Source organism: Aegilops tauschii, chromosome 3, assembly GCF_002575655.3.
Source record: "Aegilops tauschii subsp. strangulata cultivar AL8/78 chromosome 3, Aet v6.0, whole genome shotgun sequence".
Lineage (NCBI taxonomy): Eukaryota > Viridiplantae > Streptophyta > Magnoliopsida > Poales > Poaceae > Aegilops > Aegilops tauschii.
This window is the reverse complement of record NC_053037.3, coordinates 34,681,367-34,700,795: the sequence shown is the minus strand read 5'-3', so window position 1 is coordinate 34,700,795 and position 19,429 is coordinate 34,681,367. Positions and strand designations below refer to the sequence as shown.

The 19,429-nt window shown below is 42.8% G+C and overlaps 1 long non-coding RNA gene across 1 annotated transcript; it reads right to left on the bottom strand.

Moving 5' to 3' along the window:
- Positions 1-278: 278 nt before the first annotated feature.
- LOC109749434 (uncharacterized) lies at positions 279-3,517 on the bottom strand. The gene is made up of 5 exons (XR_002229636.2): positions 3,284-3,517; positions 2,722-3,175; positions 2,456-2,645; positions 2,296-2,372; positions 279-695 (listed from the first exon to the last, which is right to left on the bottom strand). It is a non-coding gene; the product is annotated as an uncharacterized lncRNA (long non-coding RNA).
- Between the last annotated feature and the right edge of the window lie 15,912 nt (positions 3,518-19,429).

Genomic DNA, 19,429 nt, shown 5'->3' with positions numbered 1-19,429 from the left:
GTCTTCGGGTTGTTCTACACGCCCATGTGTCCTGGTAATCTCACCGCCTCACTGAAGAGGTTACGCGTTGCATGAAACCAAACACCATGCCTTGTATTTCCGCCTAAGCAAGTGGCCAGCCAAACCATGCCGCCTTTCATTGCGCCTCATGCAGGCTAGAGGGTATGCAGACAACCAAACTAGATGCAGATGTTGGTTTTTGTTTGTTTTCTCTCAGCCAGGCCCAACTGGGAAGTGTATACTATGCAGACAACTTTTGCTACGAGACCCAGACACCCTTTGTCTCAGCTGGCAACAACGCCATGCAGCGCACCGCCACAACCTATCCCTATTTCTGTTCATACGAACACAGTATAAATGAATACACATACTCATCTACCGCAATGTCACCGCTCATCTACCGTCACAGAAATCTGGCAGGATACAAACCACACCCGAAAATTAAATACATGACCATGTGATGGATTTGTTTAACGCAAGCGTTAACTAGTACATACACTCTAGATCAGTACATGGGATCCATTATTATGCCTAATAGAAGAAAAAAACCCTGCACTTCTCTGGACGATGTTGCTTTGCAAATGATCATTCTGGCTCCTGCGGAAGCAACTCAAGCAAGTGTGCATGGCTTCCAATCGCACCTGCTTGATCCCATCTAGAGGTCTAGCTACGACATGCATCAGGCATGCCCATTCCTGGATGAAAATGGTAATCAAAAAATATATTAGCCCTCTGACAATCATCTTGATCAGATAGTCATACATTCACATCGCATACAGTACAGTACCTACAATAAAGGTATATTTTGATTAAAAACATCAATAAGAAAATCCAAAAAATTGTACATCAGTTAGTCATAACATTCAAAAATGTGTTCCAGTTTCTTTTGACGACTGAAAAGTAGGTAGGGGAAACCCCTACGGTATATTTTCTATATTAAGAGGGATAAAGAGAGGATACGTTAGAGCTTGATGAAACAATAACCATGTGCAATAATTAACTGGAAAACATCAAAACACTAAGTAGGCAATGTAAAGTATAGCATATCTTGGTCCCATATTGATCTGTTCTATCCTATGCTAATTACAAGATATCCTGGATTCTTCTTCTGAGTGAGTATCTTGGTGCATGCTTGTTTCTGAATAAAACACAGAGGTCATAAACGAATTAAACCATGCTACTATGAAATCACAGAGAAGGTAACGGTAGGTTTATTTTCAGTTAAAGTAGTAGCTACCGTATATGCGACAACAGCCTTTGGGTCATCCAATAAAAGTTAGGCTAGGTTCAGGCTATTTTGGATAGCAGGTTATAACATATACAAATCCTCTTGTATTATTTGTATACTAGGCAATGTTTTGTAGCGATGCGTGAACTACACAAGCAGAGTCCTGTAATGGTTTAGTTTTCACCAAGTGCACTTCGTGCTACTTGTATATATATGACACCTGGTACGTACTATATACTTACTAGCACCATGTATGATTGATTGCTGATTGAACAACTTCGAATGCAAATCTCCGAAAGTACAGTAAGAACCTAATTCCTGAGAGCTTAGAACTGAGTTGGTGATTGCTTCGTGTACAAGTACTTTGATTGGTTGCATGTCTGAACAAAGCATGCATGCAAGGCCAAGTCGAAGTATACTACTTGTAGGAATTGGCAAACAGATGACAAGTGGTCAAGGAAATGAATTAGAACTCAGAAGTTTTAACGGCGGGCTACACAAAAAGACCAATTGATCACAAGAATCTCAAACTTTTTAGTTAAACATTGTAGGCCATGATAAACCTTATACATGCTGAGTTGCTCCACAGCTAAAAAAACTGAGTGACGAGCACTACACAGACACCCTGCAGTTGTTCACTTAGTTTTGAGCTAGACTAGGGATACGGCTTTCCACTATTTTGTGCAATAGACCTTCTCCCGAGGCTTGTGCTATTCTGTAGTAACACAAGAGTACGCGTGTCGAAAGAGGCAAGGCTTAAGCCAACGGCAATGAATATTTCAATGGGAACCGTATTCAACTAGATGTACATCTTTTTTTTTAAACGTACAACTATTACATCCTTGTGGTTTCGCAATCATTTGGTGCAGCGACTTATATTTCTACTTTGTCGTCATAAAATTACTTTGTTCATATATTGCAAGTTTGCAACAGTAGCAAAACCTGCCGCAGAGTTTCAAATGATTAAAATATGTAAAATATTATCATCCTTGTTGTCAAGTTTCAAATGATTAAAATATGTAAAAATGATGAAATTTACGTAGATATTATACATAAAAGAGTAGTACCATCAAGAAGGGCCTGCAAGATTCGCAGCTCTTACTTCACCTAGAGCTCTTATATGTTCTACAATCTGCAAAATGGACTAGATAGGAAAGAGGTAATATCAGAAGCATCATAATAATAAAATATTTATTTATAGACTTTGTTATAAGGAAAAGCGCATACCATCTCATTCATTCCTCCGTAAATCTGTAAAAGTTCATATCTTATGCCCTCGACATCCAGGGCCTTTGTTAAACCATGACGCTCATATGATATGCCAACCAATCTTTCTTGGTCGTTGAAAACAGCTGACCCACGAGCAGAAATATGTGATGGTGTGCAGTCGTGTCGAAAAAATCGATCACCTGGATGGCTGTTTTTGAATATTAGCAAACAGAAAGGAAAAAGAAAAAAAAACAATCAACCCATAATCAGTGCAGAAGTCTTACCTGGCAAATCCATCACATAATTCACTTATGGGTAGCCTTGGTGGAAATGGATTAAGATAATATCCAAACATCTTGATGCTATGATTTCGTGAAACAGGTTGATCAACAAACCGCACTTCATATCTCCAATTGGACCAAGAACAAAGAAAGCGGCCAATGTTTCTCCTCGTTCTACAACAATGTTCCTGGTGTCTACGGTTGTTCCATTGGGGAAGAGAATTTCAAATCTGAATAGATCTGGAGTTCTTGGAAAGAGTGACCTTGCAGCTGCTATTATATGACAAAAGTTTCTAGCAGAAACAGTAACAATGCCAGGAAAAAGACCCGCTGGTTGACTCAAATCTTTTGGTTCACCCGATTTGGGCTGTCTGGTATAATAGATTAGGATCGGCACCACAGACGTACTCAAGTGTAGGTGCGTCTGGTGGTCAATTCTAGCACGATTGACCACGATCTACATGAAAGGGGGAAAAACCATCCATGGATATAAGCATGCGCAGCCGAAATCCCATCCAAAGCAAAGCCCATAAAGAAGAATGAGAGAAGGGGACATCATGCTCACCCGATCCATGTCCCCGACAGGCTGCATTGCACGGGCCCTGCCACGGGAGAGCTGGGTACGCGGCCGGAGAAGAAGAGCTCGACGGCGGAGGCGTCGTCGGTGCGAGGAAATTGGGGAGGCCCGTGGTCGGCGGAGGTAGCGCGGAACGGGTCGGCGGCGAGGAGCGTGGCTGGCGGGATGGGTTGGAGAGGCGCGACGCGAGAGGCCGGCGGCGGGGAGTGAAGCAACCTAGACGCGCTCGGTTCAGTGCAGTGCGGGTCGGGGGAAAAGAAGGCTGTTGGAGGGGCTTGGGCCAGTCACGGGCTCACAGGCTCAAGGCTGACCGCTCGCTCCTCATCCAATCGGACGGCATGGATCACTCACGGCCCAAAAACGACCGAGGCAAGCTAGAGCGAGCAAACGGAGCCGGCCTGATTATACTAATCTTGTTCTTTTTTTTTTGCGAATACCAAAGCTTGCGTATCATTGCATTGATAGAGGAATTCTTGAAAATATATCACTTTTTTGTTTTTTCCTCTTATGGATGAAATGCAATAGCTGACATTCACTATTCACACGAGGCTGCGCTGCTACTGGCCATGGAACATGCTGGAAGATATGTACATTTGTTGTGGTAACTTCTTGCAGTTTCTTGGACCTGAAAGTTGTGAACATGGGGCCAACTCCGCTACTGGACCAATGACCAAATGAGTAATAAGTTATTATACTTTAGGCTCTGTTCTTTTGAATGATTCTTCTGAAATCTTAAGAATCGGACCTCCCTCAAATTCTCCCAGATTCTCCCGCTTTAGGAGTAGAGATGTCTTACTGGGTAGGATAGCCTTTATGAATTTTTTTCGTCTCCCACTTTCGTCTGGTTCTTTCGTCTCCCCTCCCATCACCCCACTAGTTTATTTTTCTCTCCATTATTTCCTTGTAAACAAACACTTTCCAACCGCACAAAAAGTCACAGATCTAACTTTCCTAACTTACCCAAATCAACCAATCCATCTCATCAATGCAATTTGCTTTAGGAAACAAATAACGGATTTTAAAGAAACAAATAACGGATTCTAAGGAAACAAATAACGGATTTTATGGAAAAAAATCCAATTGACTAATCTTCTTTCTACTCCTAAAGCGGGAGTCTGCGGTCGTGATGGTCGGTGGTGTGCCTCATCTCGTTCACTTTGTCGCATGCGCCTCTTCCCAGTTTGTTCGCACGCACGTAAACAGAAACAAGAAAAAAACAGAGACCGTTGCCGCTAAAAGAAAACAACTAACAAAAGCTAAACGCACGCCACCACCTCTCCTCCTCCTCCCAATCCAATCGCCATGTTGTCCACCTTCTCACCTGTCGCGCCGCTGCATCGACAACCTCCTAAACAACGCAACCCTGCACCGATCCTCGCCATCAGATTCTGCGCACGGATGCTCGGTGATCGGTCACCCCGCCAGCTACAACCTCGGCCGAATTGGACCGCCACGCCCTACATCTCCACCGATGGTGAGCCCTTCCTCAATCCCACCAAGGTCCGCGTCCTCCTTTACGTCGCCATTTTTTAGCTGTCAGCGGTTTCGTGGTTTACCCGACCTGGCGCTTCCTCCGCCGCATCCCCTGCTCCCGTCGCCGGCGGTCACCAGAGCCGCGCCAGATAAGATGGATCCCACCTTCATGGTCGTCGGTTGGCCGAGAATGCGGCACAGTAGTGGGCTGAGTGCTTGTTGCGCCAAAGGTTGTGTTGCATTTGCGCTTTGTCAGGATTAATTTTCTTTTCTTTGTTTGAGAAATCATTGTAATCCTAGGTATCTTGGTATAATGGTCTTTGAAGGTTAAAAAATCACACAACTTGCCTTGGACGCTGATCTATCTTTTTTCTTTAGGACCCGCTGATCTATCAACACATATTCATCACCGGATCCCATAGGTGCTGGTGTTCTAATACTCGTATCGCATAGTATGAATTATTTCCCCAATGAATTCTTCTGTGCAGCCTATATGATGTTTAATTATTCTGTAGGATAGTATACGGCAATCCTTCCAAGCATTAATTGTTTTGATGATAGTAGAGGGCCTCCATGCACTGGGTAAAGATCAAAGATGTGACCTTACACAGTAATTTTGGGAGGTATGTTAACTTATTATTCCCTTCGTTCACCTTCTCGATAGTATGCATGTTGGTTTACTGCAAGAAACCTTATGAGTACTACTGTATTGTACAAATCTGGTCTAGGGTGGGCTGCTTTGGTCTTTTCCAAATGGATGATTGGTTGTTATATATTTCTTTACCATCGGATTGTTATTACTTAATTGTTCTATTATATTGTCCAAATCGGCCACTTATGCCTTCAGGAAAAGCACTCTGAAAGTTGATTAAAAACACTCTGAAACTTCATAAAAAACAATTTGAAATATTCTTTGCATCCCCCTTTAGATTACAACCGCGGTAGGATTTCATTAACCTATACCAAGCATCTTTCAAATATTCTCCTTGTTTCTGCTTGAAGTATAGAACTTCAAAATCTGGTGACAAAGATGTTGGGGAACGTAGCATGGAAAACAAAAACATTTCTACGCACACGCAAGATCTATCTATGGAGATGCATAGCAACGAGAGGGGGAGAGTGTGTCTACGTACCCTCGTAGACCATAAGCGGAAGCGTTTAACAACGCGGTTGATGTAGTCAAACTTCTTTGCGCTCCAACCGATCAAGTACCGAACGCACGACACCTCCGCGTTGTGCACACGTTCAGCTCGGTGACGTCCTCCGCCTTCTTGATCCAGCAAGACGGCGAGGTAGTAGATGAGTTCCGGCAGCACGACGGCGTGGTGACGGTGATGGTGAAGCTATCTCCCAGGGCTTTGCCTAAGCACTATAAAAATATGACCGGGGGTGTAAACGATGGAGGGGGCACCGCACACGGCTAGGTAATTGTCTGTTGTGTGCTAGGCGCCCTCCTCCCACATATATATAGGTGGCAGGGAGGGAGGAGCAACCAAAGCGGGCGCCCAAGTAGGAGGAATCCTACTTGGGGTCTCTCCCAAGCCGCGCCCCTGCCTTATATAGGTGCGGGGGAAAGGCAGGGGAGGGTGGCGCCCCCCTCCTTTTCCTTTCTCTCATGAGAGGGAAAGGCAGGAGGGGCTAGCCCTCTCCCCTTTCCTTCCCGAGGGCTGGCCGGCTAGGGAAAGGGGCGCACCAGCCCCTTGATACGTCTCCGTCGTATCTATAATTTTTGATTGTTTCATGCCAATATTATACAACTTTCATATACTTTTGGCAACTTTTTATACTATTTTTGGGACTAACATATTGATCCAGAGCCCAGTGCCAGTTTCTGTTTGTTGCATGTTTTATATTTCGCAGAAACCCCATATCAAACGGAATCCAAACGGAATAAAAACGGACGGAGAATATTTTTGGAATATTTGGAAAATATGGGAAGAAGAATCAACGCGAGACGGTGCCCGAGGTGGCCACGAGGCAGGAGGGCGCGCCCCTGACCCTCGTGGGCCCCCCATAAGGCGGTTGCTGCTCTTCTTCGGCCGCAAGAAAGCTAATTTTTGGAAAAAAATCTTGGCGAAGGTTTCAATCCAATCGGAGTTACGGATCTCCGGATATATAAGAAACGGCGAAAGGGCAGATTACTAGAGCGCAGAAACAAAGAGAGACAGAGAGACAGATCCAATCTCGGAGGGGCTCTCGCCCCTCCCACACCATGGAGACCATGGACCAGAGGGGAAACCCTTCTCCCATCTAGGGAGAAGGTCAAGGAAGAAGAAGAAGGAGGGGGGCTCTCTCCCCCTCGCTTCCGGTGGCGCTGGAACGCCGCTGGGGCCATCATCATCACCGCGATCTACACCAACACCTCCATCATCTTCACCAACATCTCCATCACCTTTCCCCATCTATCTACAGCTGTCCACTCTCCCGCAACCCACTGTACCCTCTACTTGAACATGGTGCTTTATGCTTCATATTATTATCCAATGATGTGTTACCATCCTATGATGTCTGAGTAGATTTTCGTTGTCCTATCGGTAATTAATGAATTGCTATGGTTGGTTTAATTTGCTTGTGGTTATGTTGTTGTCCTTTGGTGCCCATCATATGAGCGCGCGCGTGGGTCACACCATAGGGTTATATGTATGTTGATAGGACTATGTATTGGAGGGCAAGAGTGACAGAAGCTTCAACCTAGCATAGAAATTGATGCATACGGGATTGAAGGGGGACCAATATATCATAATGCTATGGTTGGGTTTTACCTTAATGAACGTTAGTAGTTGCGGACGCTTGCTAATATTTCCAATCATAAGTGCATAGAATTCCAAGTCAGGGATGACATGCTAGCAGTGGCCTCTCCCACATAAAACTTGCTATCGGTCTAGTAAAGTAGTCAATTGCTTAGGAACAATTTCGCAACTCCTACCACCACTTTTCCACACTCTCTATATTTACTTTATTGTGTCTTTATCTAAAAATCCCCTATTTTTTATTTACGTGCTCTTTATTATCTTGCAAACCTATCCAAAAACACCTACAAAGTACTTCTAGTTTCATACTTGTTCTAGGTAAAGGGAACGTCAAGCATGCGTAGAGTTGTATCGGTGGTCGATAGAACTTGAGGGAATATTTGTTCTACCTTTAGCTCCTCGTTGGGTTCGACACTCTTACTTATCGAAAGAGGCTACAATTGATCCCCTATACTTGTGGGTTATCAAGACCTTTTTCTGGCACCGTTGCCGGGGAGTTATAGCGTGGGGTGAATATTCTTATGTGTGCTTGTTTGCTTTATCACTAAGTAATTTTTATTTGCTGTTCTTAGTTGTTCACTATCTTTAGTTATGAATATGGAACACTAAATACCAAAAAAATTAGGTTTACTTGCTACTCATGGAGATGGGGAACCTCTTAAAACCCTCGATGCTCGTTATGTGACAGATATTATGTACTACTTTGATAATCCAGAGAAAACCCCATTCAATCTAGTAATGGGAGACACGTTGGATCAACGTGAATACTTTAGGTATTATCGCTTGACTCAAAAAGGGAAACTATTATGGGATCAAATTTATATGTTGAAGTGGTATGCTCGGCAAGTATGCTTGAGTTATGATTATACTTGTTGCTCTAGGATGAAGGCTCCACACCTTCCCTTTTCATGCAAATTTAATGATAATAAAACCTTGGCTTCTTATGCTAATGGTATATATGATTACTATGATGTGGAACAAATAGAAGAATTTGTTGCTTTTATGGGTGCGCATGAAATTGAATCTTTGTTCAAAGAGTGTGAAAATCTTTATGATGCTGTTTATAGACCTGAAAATTTGGCAATCCTTAAATATTGCTATAAGAATTATGAATTCAATTCCAATATTGATGCATTTATTGAGAAAGTCTCCGCTGTCCAAGAAGAGACTAATATTTTGCAGGAGTCTATGGAAGAAGGAATTGATGAAACTGTGAGCTCGTTGGATGAAAAAGATGATGAGGAGAGCGAAGAACAAAAGGAGGAAGAGCGGATTAGCTACCCGTGCCCACCTTCTAATGAGAGTAACCCTCCAACTCATACATTATTTAATTTCCCTTCGTGCTTACCGAAGGATGATTACTATGATGACTGTTATGATCCCGTTGATTCTGTTGAAATATCCCTTTTTGATGATGCTTGCTATGCTTGTGGCCAAGATGCCAATATGAATTATGCTTATGGAGATGAACTTGCTATAGTTCCTTATGTTAAACATGAAATTGTTGCTATTGCACCCACGCATGATAGTCCTATTATCTTTTTGAATTCTCCCGACTACACTATATCGGAGAAGTTTGCCTTTATTAAGGATTATATTGATGGGTTGCCTTTTACCGTTGCACATGATGATTTTGATAGATATAATATGCATGTGCTTGCTGCTCCTACTTGCAATTATTATGAGAGAGGAACTATATCTCCACCTCTCTATGTTTCCCACATGATAAAATTGCAAGAAACTGTTTATACTATGCATTGGCCTTTACTAGGTGTGTATAAATTGTTCTTTTATGACATGCCGATGCATAGGAAGAGAGTTAGACTTCGTCATTGCTTGATATATGTTGCTTTGTGCTCACTACTAAATGCCAAATATTTGCTAATTAAAATTGGCTTTGATATACCTTGGGATCCGGGTGGATTCACTATTTGAGCACTATATGCCTAGCTTAATGGCTTTAAAGAAAGCGCTGCCAGGGAGACAACCCGGAAGTTTTAGAGAGTCATTTATTTCTGTTGAGTGCTTTTATATAGTTTAAAAACAAAATAAAATAAAGAGGGGAAACCAAAACTTTTTCAAAAGGGAAAGTGAAAGTGAGAGAGACAAGCATTGTTGAAGTGGGAGCTAGCCTTGAACTTTGTTCATGCTCACGGAAACTTTGTGAATCTTGATTACAGAAACTTTTCAACAAAAATAATTATCCCCTTGTACAATTCCATTTTATTATAAAAATAATGTGCCAAGGTTTGCCTTTAGGATGTTTACAATGCTTGTTAGTTTGTACGGTGCAGGACAGAAACTTTGTCTGTAGTGCGCGATTTTTCATTTTTTACTGGAACGTCAAACGATTCTGAAACTTTTTGCACTGTCTTTCTATAATTTTTTTTATTTTTCCTAATTTTTGAAGAATCTTTCAAGTATCAAAAGTATGGTGAATGTTCAGATTATTACAGACTGTTCTGTTTTAGACAGATTCTGTTTTCGATGCATAGTTTGCTTGTTTTGATGAAACTATCAATTCCTATCAGTGGATTAAGCCATGGAAAAGTTATACTACAGTAGCTACAATGCAAAAACAAAATATGAATTGGTTTGCAACAGTACTTAGAGTAGTGATTTGCTTTATTATACTAACGGATCTTACCGAGTTTTCTGTTGAAGTTTTGTGTGGATGAAGTGTTCGAGGATCGAGGAGGTCTCGATGTGAGGAGAAGAAGGAGAGGCAAGAGCCCAAGCTTGGGGATGCCCAAGGCACCCCAAGTAAATATTCAAGGACACTCAAGCGTCTAAGCTTGGGGATGCCCCGGAAGGCATCCCCTCTTTCTTCAACAAGTATCGGTATGTTTTCGGATTCGTTTCATTCATGTGATATGTGCAGATCTTGGAGCGTCTTTTGCATTTAGTTTTCCCTTTTCTTTTATGCACCATGCTGGTATGAGATAGTCCTTGGTTAATTTATAGAATGCTCTTTGCACTTCACTTATATCTTTTGAGTATGGCTTTATAGAAATGCTTCATGTGCTTCGCTTATATCATTTGAAGTTTGGATTGCCTGTTTCTCTTCACATAGATAACCGCCATTTGTAGAATGCTCTTTTGCTTCACTTATATTTGTTAGAGCGTGGGCATATATTTTGTAGAAAGAATTAAACTCTCTTGTTTCACTTATATCTATTTAGAGAGATGACAGAAATTGGTCATTCACATGGTTAGTCATAAAATCCTACATAAAACTTGTAGATCACTGAATATGATATGTTTGATTCCTTGCAATAGTTTTGCGATATAAAGGTAGTGATATTAGAGTCGTGCTAGTTGAGTAATTGTGAGAAATACTTGTGTTGAGGTTTGCAAGTCCCGTAGCATGCACGTATGGTGAACCGTTATGTAACGAAGTTGGAGCATGAGGTGTTCTTTGATTGCTTTCCTTATGAGTGGCAGTCGGGGACGAGCGATGGTCTTTTCCTACCAATCTATCCCCCTAGGGGCATGCGTAGTAGTACTTTGCTTCAAGGGCTAATAAACTTTTGCAATAAGTATATGAGTTCTTTATGACTAATGTGAGTCCATGGATTATACGCACTCTCACCCTTCCATCATTGCTAGCCTCTTCGGTACCGTGCATTGCCCTTTCTCACCTCGAGAGTTGGTGCAAACTTCGCCGGTGCATCCAAACCCCGTGATACGATACGCTCTATCACACATAAACCTCCTTATATCTTCCTCAAAACAGCCACCCTACCTACCTATCATGGCATTTCCATAGCCATTCCGAGATATATTGCCATGCAACTTCCATCATCATCATATACATGACTTGAGCATTTATTGTCATATTGCTTTGCATGATCGTAAGATAGCTAGCATGATGTTTTCATGGCTTGTCCGTTTTTTATGTCATTGCTACGCTAGATCATTGCACATCCCGGTACACCGCCAGAGGCATTCATATAGAGTCATATCTTTGTTCTAGTATCGAGTTGTAATATTGAGTTATAAGTAAATAAAAGTGTGATGATCATCATTATTAGAACATTGTCCCATGTGAGGTTTTCAAAATAAAAGAGGCCAAAGAAGCCCAAATAAAAAAAGAGAGGCCAAAGAAGCCCATCAAAAAAAAGAAAAAAGGAAAAAAAGAGAGAAAAAGAGAGAAGGGGCAATGTTACTATCCTTTTACCACACTTGTGCTTCAGAGTAGCACCATGTTCTTCATATAGAGAGTCTCTTGAGTTATCACTTTCATACACTAGTGGGAATTTTCATTATAGAACTTGGCTTGTATATTCCGATGATGGGCTTCCTCAAATGCCCGAGGTCTTCATGAGCAAGCAAGTTGGATGCACACCCACTTAGTTTCCAGTTTGACCTTTCATACACTTATAGCTCTACTGCATCCGTTGCATGGCAATCCCTACTCCTCACATTGACATCAATTGATGGGCATCTCCATAGCCCATTGATTAGCCGCGTCGATGTGAGACTTTCTCCTTTTTTTGTCTTCTCCACACAAACCTCCATCATCATATGCTATTCCACCTATAATGCTATGTCCATGGCTTGCGCTCATGTATTGCGTGAGGGTTGAAAAGGCTGAAGCGCGTTAAAAAGTATGAACCAATTGCTCGGCTTGTCATCAGGGTTGTGCATGATTTGAATGCTTTGTGTGGTGAAGATGGAGCATAGCCAGACTATATGATTTTGCAGGGATGAGCTTTCTTTGGCTATGTTATTTTGATAAGACATAATTGCTTGGTTAGTATGCTTGAAGTATTATTGTCTTAATGTCAAATGATAGACTATTGCTTTGAATCACTCGTGTCTTAATATCCATGCCATGATTAGATTATGTGATCAAGATTATGCTAGGTAGCATTCCACATCAAAAACTATCTTTTTTATCATTTACCTACTCGAGGACGAGCAGGAATTAAGCTTGGGGATGCTGATACGTCTCCGTCATATCTATAAATTTTGATTGTTCCATGCCAATATTATACAACTTTCATATACTTTTGACAACTTTTTATACCATTTTTGGGACTAACATATTGATCCAGTGCCAGTTCCTGTTTGTTGCATGTTTTATGTTTCGCAGAAACCCCATATCAAATGGAATCCAAACGGACAGAGAATATTTTTGGAATATTTGGAAAATATGGGAAGAAGAATCAATGCGAGACGGTGCCCGAGGTGGCCACGAGGCAGGGGCGCTCCCCTGACCCTCGTGGGCCCCCCGTAAGGCGGTTGCTGCTCTTCTTTGGCCGCAAGAAAGCTAATTTTCGGAAAAAAAATCTTGGCAAAGGTTTCAATCCAATCAGAGTTACGGATCTCCGGATATAAGAAACGGCGAAAGGGCAGGTTACCAGAGCGCAGAAACAGAGAGAGACAGAGAGACAGAGAGACAGATCCAATCTCGGAGGGGCTCTCGCCCCTCCCACACCATGGAGACCATGGACCAGAGGGGAAACCCTTCTCCCATCTAGGGAGAAGGGCAAGGAAGAAGAAGGAGGGGGCTCTCTCTCTCCCTCGCTTCCGGTGGTGCCGGAACGCCGCCGGGGCCATCATCATCACCGCGATCTACACCAACATCTCATCATCTTCACCAACATCTCCATCACCTTCCCCCATCTATCTACAGCTGTCCACTCTCCCGCAACCCGCTGTACCCTCTACTTGAACATGGTGCTTTATGCTTCATATTATTATCCAATGATGTGTTGCCATCCTATGATGTCTGAGTAGATTTTCGTTGTCCTATCGGTAATTGATGAATTGCTATGATTGGTTTAATTTGCTTGTGGTTATGTTGCTGTCCTTTGGTGCCCATAATATGAGCGCGCGCGTGGTCATACCATAGGGTTAGTTGTATGTTTATAGGACTATGTATTGGAGGGCGAGAGTGACAGAAGCTTCAACCTAGCATAGAAATTGATGCATACGGGATTGAAGGGGGACCAATATATCTTAATGCTATGGTTGGGTTTTACCTTAATGAACGTTAGTAGTTGCGGACGCTTGCTAATAGTTCCAATCATAAGTGCATAGAATTCCAAGTCAGGGATGACATGCTAGCAGTGGCCTCTCCCACATAAAACTTGCTATCGGTCTAGTAAAGTATTCAATTGCTTAGGGACAATTTCGCAACTCCTACCACCACTTTTCCACACTCTTTATATTTACTTTATTATGTCTTTATCTAAACAGCCCCTACTTTTTATTTACGTGCTCTTTATTATCTTGCAAACCTATCCAAAAACACCTACAAAGTACTTCTAGTTTCATACTTGTTCTAGGTAAAGCGAACGTCAAGCGTGCGTAGAGTTGTATCGGTGGTCGATAGAACTTGAGGGAATATTTGTTCTAGCTTTAGCTCCTCGTGGGGTTCGACACTCTTACTTATCGAAAGAGGCTACAATTGATCCCCTATACTTGTGGGTTATCACCCCTGTGGGCTGGTCTGTCCCTCCCTTGGCCCATTAAGCCCATAACACCTGCCGGGGGTGTCCGGAACCCCTTCCGGTGACCCGATGGCTACCCGGTGCATCTCGGAACACTTCTGGTGTCCAAATACCATCGTCCGATATATCAATATTTACCTCTCGACCATTTCGAGACTCCTCGTCATGTCCGTGATCTCATCCAGGACTCCGAACAACATTCGGTCACCAAATCATATAATTCATATAACACTATATCTGCGGACCCTATGGGTTCAAGAACTATGTAGACATGAGCGAGACACCTCTCCGGTCAATAACCAATAGCGGAACCTGGATGCCCATATTGGCTCCTACATATTCTACAAAGATCTTTATCGGTATAACCATTATGACAACATATGTAATTCCCTTTGTCTATCGGTATGTTACTTGCCCGAGATTCGATCGTCGGTATCTTCATACCTAGTTCAATCTCGTTGCCGGCAAGTCTCTTTACTCGTTCCGTCATACATCATCCTGCAACTAACTCATTAGTCACTTTGCTTGCACGACTTCTTATGATGTGTATTACCGAGAGGGCCCAGGGATACCTCTTCGATACTCAGAGTGACAAATCCTAATCTCGATCTATGCCAACTCAACAAACGCCTTCGGAGATACCTGTAGAGCATCTTTATGATCACCCAGTTATGTTGTGATGTTTGATAGCACACAATGTATTCCTCCGATATCCGGGAGTTGCATAATCTCTTAGTCGAAGGAATATGTATTTGACATTAAGAAAGCAATAGCAATAAACAGAACGATCAAATGCTAAGCTAACGGATGGGTCTTGTCCATCACATCATTCTCCTAATGATGTGATCCCGTTATCAAATGACAACTCATGTCTATGGTTAGGAAAACTTTTCCATCTTTGATCAACGAGCTAGTCTAGTAGAGGCTCACTAGGGACACGATATTTGTTTATGTATCCACACATGTATTTAAGTTTCCGGTCAATACAATTCTAGCATGAATAATAAACCTTTATCATGATTTAGGAAATATAATAGTAACCATTTTATTATTGCCTCTAGGGCATATTTCCATCAGTCCCCCACTTGCACTAGAGTCAATAATCTAGTTCACATCGCCATGTGACTAACACCCATAGTTCACATCGCCATGTGACCAACACCCAAAGAGTTTACTAGAGTCAATAATCTAGTTCACATCGCCATGTGATTAACACCCAAAGAGTACTAAGGTGTGATCATGTTTTGCTTGTGAGAGAAGTTTAGTCAACGGGTCTGTCACATTCAGATCCATATGTATTTTGTAAATTTCTATGTCTACAATGCTCTGCATGGAGCTACTCTAGCTAATTGCTCCTACTTTCAATACATATCCAGATTGAGACTCAGAGTCATCTGAATCGGTGTCAAAGCTTGCATCGACGTAACTCTTCATGATGAACTCTTTATCACCTCCATAACCGAGAAATATTTCCTTAGTCCTCTTAGGTAACTAAGGATAATTTTGACCGCTGTACAGTAATCTACTCCCGGATCACCATTGTACCCCCTTACCAAACTCATTGTCAAGGTACATGATAGGTCTAGTACACAGGGTGGCATACTTTATAGAACCTACACTACTGCAGGATGCTGCTAACGCGACACTACGATCACAGACCCTTTGACGAAACTGTGTGTGATGCATTAGTCGCAAAAGGGGATGTAAAAAACCGTCAAAAAAGATGCAAAACTTGTGATGGCAGAGACATCAAACACACTTCAGATTTTAGTTACGTGTGCGATGTTGGGCATACGGTTGATCCATATGAACTATTTGCGTTTAGATAGAACAACAGAAATGGGCAACCATATCAATGTGTGTGCGATATACGACATACAGTTCGCTCTGATGAACTGTTTGCTATTAGGGAATGCAACAGAAACGGTCAGCTAGATCAAGGTGTGTGCGATGTACGGCATACGGTTCACCCGGACGAACTATTTTCGATTAGGGAAGAGAACATAAATGGTTTAACTTAACAAGACGTGTGTGATATGAGGCATACAATTCACATAGATGAACTGTTTGCAATGAGCCAAAAGAACACAAACGATTTGTGTAAACAAGATGTGTGTGGTACACAGCAAACATCCCACTCGGATGAACTGTTTGTGATGAGAAATTATAACACAAACGGTTACTAAAGTTAGTTCGTGTGTGATTCTGTTTGTACAAAAAACTTTGAAAAATGCAAACTAGTTGCTTCCGGTGGCTAGGAGTATCGCACACGATGTGTCTGCGAGTACTCATGTGCGATGATTAGTAAGTTACACATATGTTTCCTTATGTTAACACATGTGTGATAAATAACACGTGGCACCGCATAGGGTATTCGGGTTGTGTGTGTGATCCACTTAGTATTCCCGCGCTCCAGCGAATGCTTCCCGCGCTCCACATGGGTGAATTGTAAAATCCACGCCTCTTCCCTCATCAGTTTCCCGCCACCAGCTAATGGCTTGCTGCATATAACCCAGGCGACAACACACCGTCGCGACACTCTGCGCAGATCTAGTCCTCACCCATCTACCATTAGTTATTCCAAGCATGCCAGGCAACGACCAAAGCTTCAACGTTGACCCCTACCTGCGTTACATCTTCGGCGAGGAGAATCAGCCGGAGCAAGTCGGGGAGCAAGAGCTGCATCGGCCGATGCAGGCACCATGGCCCATCCGCAGCAATATCAGCGTGACAGTCCTTGGGCGCACAATCGACATATTGTAGAGGAGGTGTGATGAGCAGTTTTCATCCACCATGTAAAAGATCCAGAGCTGCTCGGCGGCATGATCGACAACCCACCCGAAGAGCCACCCTCACTAGTGCTCATCGAGAGCCTGATGCTCCGCAAGGAATGGGCAGATGACCTCTGTGATTCAGTCAAGACACAGGAAGCCTGCGGCTTCATCATTGAGCGGCGGCCGTGTCAACCTCGATCCCGATGATGTGGTGGCCAGGCTCGAGCGCATCCTGATGTCTACTACACAACCTTCTTCTTGTAGACGTTGTTGGGCCTCCAAGTGCAGAGGTTTGTAGGACAGTAGCAAATTTCCCTCAAGTGGATGACCTAAGGTTTATCAGTCCATGGGAGGCGTAGGATGAAGATGGTCTCTCTCAAACAATCCTGCAACCAAATAACAAAGAGTCTCTTGTGTCCCCAACACACCCAATACAATGGTAAATTGTATGGGTGCACTAGTTCGGCGAAGAGATGGTGATAGAAGTGCAATATGGATGGTAGATATAGGTTTTTGTAATCTAAAAATATAAAAACAGCAAGGTAACTAATGATAAAAGTGAGCGTAAACGGTATTTCAATGCTAGGAAACAAGGCCTAGGGTTCATACTTTCACTAGTGCAAGTTCTCTCAACAATAATAACATACTTGGATCATATAACTATCCCTCAACATGCAACAAAGAGTCACTCCAAAGTCACTAATAGCGGAGAACAAACGAAGATTATTGTAGGGTACGAAACCACCTCAAAGTTATCCTTTCTGATCGATCTATTCAAGAGTCCATAGTAAAATAACACGAAGTTATTCTTTCCGTCCGATCTATCATAGAGTTCATACTAGAATAACACCTTAAGACACAAATCAACCAAAACCCTAATGTCACCTAGATACTCCAATGTCACCTCAAGTATCCGTGGGCATGATTATACGATATGCATCACACAATCTCAGATTCATCTATTCAACCAACACATAGTACTTCAAAGAGTGCCCCAAAGTTTCTACCGGAGAGTCAAGATGAAAACGTGTGCCAACCCCTATGCATAAGTTCATTGAACCCGCAAGTTGATCACCAAAACATACATCAAGTAGATCACGTGAATATCCCATTGTCACCACAGATAAGCATGACAAGACATACATCAAGTGTTCTCAAATCCTTAAAGACTCAATCCGATAAGATAACTTCAAAGGGAAAACTCAATCCATTACAAGAGAGTAGAGGGGGAGAAACATCATAAGATCCAACTATAATAGCAAAGCTCGCGATACATCAAGATCGTATCACCTCAAGAACACGAGAGAGAGAGAGAGATCAAATACATAGCTACTGGTACATACCCTCAGCCCCGAGGGTGAACTACTCCCTCCTCGTCATGGAGAGCGCCGGGATGATGAAGATGGCCACCGGTGAGGGATCCCCCTCCGGCAGGGTGCCGGAACAGGGTCCCAATTGGTTTTCAGTGGCTACAGAGGCTTGCGGCGACGGAACTCCCGATCTATTGTGCTCCCCGATGTTTTTAGGGTATATGGAGATATATAGGCGAAAGAAGTCGGTCAGGGGAGCCACGAGGGGCCCGTGAGGGTGGAGGCGCGCCCAGGGGAGGTGGGCGCGCCTCCCTGCCTCGTGGCCACCTCGAAGCTTCCCTTGCGTGCACTCCCAAGTCCCCTGGATTGCTTCCGTTCCAAAAATAACTTTCCCGAAGGTTTCATTCCATTTGGACTCCATTTGATATTCCTTTTCTTCGAAACACTGAAATAGGCAAGAAAACAACAATTTGGGCTGGGCCTCCGGTTAGTAGGTTAGTCCCAAAAATAATATAAAAGTGCTTAGCAAAGCCCATAAACATCCAAAACGGATAATATAATAGCATGAATGCTTCATAAATTATAGATACGTTGGAGACGTATCAGCATCCCCAAGCTTAATTCCTGCTCGTCCTCAAGTAGGTAAATGATAAAAGAAATAATTTATGAAGTATGAATGCTAGTAGGTGCACAAGTTTGATCAATAATAATTTCAATCACCTTTTCTAGCATCATTATATGTCATAACAGTAGCTCAATTCATAAAACTTCTAAGTAACAAGCTATTCACATGTTAAAGCATAGACCATAAACTTTCTTAAAAACTAGCAAACTATGTTCTCAGTCATCAAACAATTTCAATTCATCTTATTTTCAGGAAGGGTCTATGTAAGAGCTTTGATTTAGGCGGTTCCCAAACAGAAAGGTGAAGATTTTACTCCCCCTCACTACAAAAAAAAGACACATCCGTGACATTTTGGGCCAAACGAAATTTTTTTCTGTCATACTTATGACACTTCTATGACGATAATTGTGACAAAACCCGGTATCATCATAGATGTGGTGGGCCCCTATCTCTATGACAAAAAATCATGACAGAAAATGGGCTTTTCATCCTGGGCGGGCCGGAGACGCAGCTGCATGACATTCTTTTAGCCGTCAATGACGGAAAAAACCGTGGTAGAAGCGAGGGCGAGGAAAATTTCGGCGAGTTCCCGGTTACGGTGGGTGGTCGGGGGCCGAGCGATGCACGTTTCTCTCGTACACGTACGCGCGTGTGTGCGAGGCGTTGGGCTCTAACTGAACCCGAGCGAGGCGTCACCTAACTGAACCCGAGCGATTGCACTGCAGGCTACACGTTACTGAA